This window comes from Perca fluviatilis, unplaced genomic scaffold (genome assembly GCF_010015445.1).
Source record: "Perca fluviatilis unplaced genomic scaffold, GENO_Pfluv_1.0 PFLUV_unplaced_scaf_5, whole genome shotgun sequence".
Taxonomy (NCBI): domain Eukaryota; kingdom Metazoa; phylum Chordata; class Actinopteri; order Perciformes; family Percidae; genus Perca; species Perca fluviatilis.
This window is the reverse complement of record NW_024375726.1, coordinates 21,825-23,628: the sequence shown is the minus strand read 5'-3', so window position 1 is coordinate 23,628 and position 1,804 is coordinate 21,825.

The window sequence follows — 1,804 nt, the reverse complement described above, 5'->3', positions numbered from 1 at the left end:
TGCCAAGCTATTGCATTGTTTTGATCCCTTTATAGACGCTTTTGGTCCTTTTAATACACTTTTGTCCCTTTATAGACGCTTTTGGCCCTTTTTATAGACACTTTGTCTCTTTGAAGGTGCTTTGGTCCCTTTGAGATGCTTTTGATCCTTAGAGACACTTTGGTTCTTTAATACACTTTGCCCTTTTTATAGATGCTTTGGGCCCTTTTAGAGTAGACACTTTTGATCCCTTTTATAGATGCTTTGGCCCTTTATAGACGCTTTTGGTCTCTTTTATAGACGTTTTGGGTCCTTGAGGCCTTTTATAGATGGTTTTGGCCCTTTAAACTTTGGTCCCTTTTGAGTCGGCTCTTTTAATAGAATGCTTTGGTCCTTTATAGACGCTTTTGACCCTTTTATAGACGCTTTTGGCCCTTGAGGTCTTTTTTTGATGGTTTGGCCTTTTAACACACTTTGGCCCTTGAGGCCCTTTTATAGATGGTTTTGCCCTTTTATAACACACTTGTTCCCTGAGGCCCTTTTTATAAAAACTTCCTTTTATAGATGCTTTGATCCTTTTAAGGACACTTTTGGGTCTTTTAATACACTTTGGCCCCTTTAGAGATGTTTGGCCCTTTGAGCACACTTTTGCTCTTTTATAGGATGTTTGGCCCTTTATAGAGCTTTTGTTCTTTAAGACGCTTTGTCCTTGAGGCTTTATAGATGAGTTTGGCCCCTTTAACACACCCTTGGTCCCTTGAGGCCCCTTTATAGATGACCAAAATTGGTCTTTTATAGATTTTTGTTCTTTGAGAAATTGAGCTTTTTAGACCTTTGCCCCTTGAGTCTTTATAGAGGTTTTCTTTAATAACTTGTTCTTTGAGGTCTTTATAGAGCTTGGCTTTATAACAAACCTTTGCTCAGGCCCTTTTTATAGATGCTTTGGCCCTTTTATAGAGTTTGGTCCTTTGAGATGTTGGAGTGGTTCTTTTACTACCCTTTATGAGGTCTTTTAGAGAGCAGTTCCTTTACAGATGCTTTTGGCCTTGAGGCCCTTTTATAGGATGGTTTTGGTCCCTTTTACACACCTTGGCCCTTGAGGTCCTTTTATAGATAGTTTTGGTCCTTTATTAAACTCTTTGCCCTTGAGGTCCTTTTTTAGATGGTTTTGGTCCCTTTAAGACATGCTTTGGTCCTTGAGGTCCTTTTATAGATGGTTTTGGGCCCTTAAATAATTGGCTGGCCTTTGAGGCCTTTTATAGATGTTTGGGGTTCTTTATAGATGCTTTTGGTCTCTTGAGGCCCTTTATAGATGAGCTTGGTCTTTTAACACACTCCTTGTCCTTTATAGATGGTTTTGGCCTTTGAACATGCTTTGGCCCTTTTATAGATGCTTTGGCCTTTGAGGCCTTTATAGATGGTTTTGGTCTTTCATACACTCTTTGGCCCATGAGGCCCTTTTTATAGACGCTTTTGGTCTTTGGTCCTTGAGGTCCTTTTGTATAGATGGTTTTGGCCCTAAATGGTTGGTCTTGAGCCTTTTTTATAGATGCTTTGGCCCTTTTAAGACGCTTTGGCCCTTGAGGTCCCTTTTATAGATGCTTGGCCCTTTTAACACACTTGGCTTTTTAGACACTTTTTCGTCTTTATAGAGCCTTTTGGTCTCCTTTTTATAGATAAGCTTTTGGCCCCTTGAGGTCCTTTGTAATAGATGCTTTTGGCCCATTTTAAACCTTTGGTCCCTTGAGGTCCTTTTTATAGATGCTTTTGTCCTTTTAAGACACTTTGGCCCTTTTAAGACATACTTTTGGCCTTTTTAAGATAC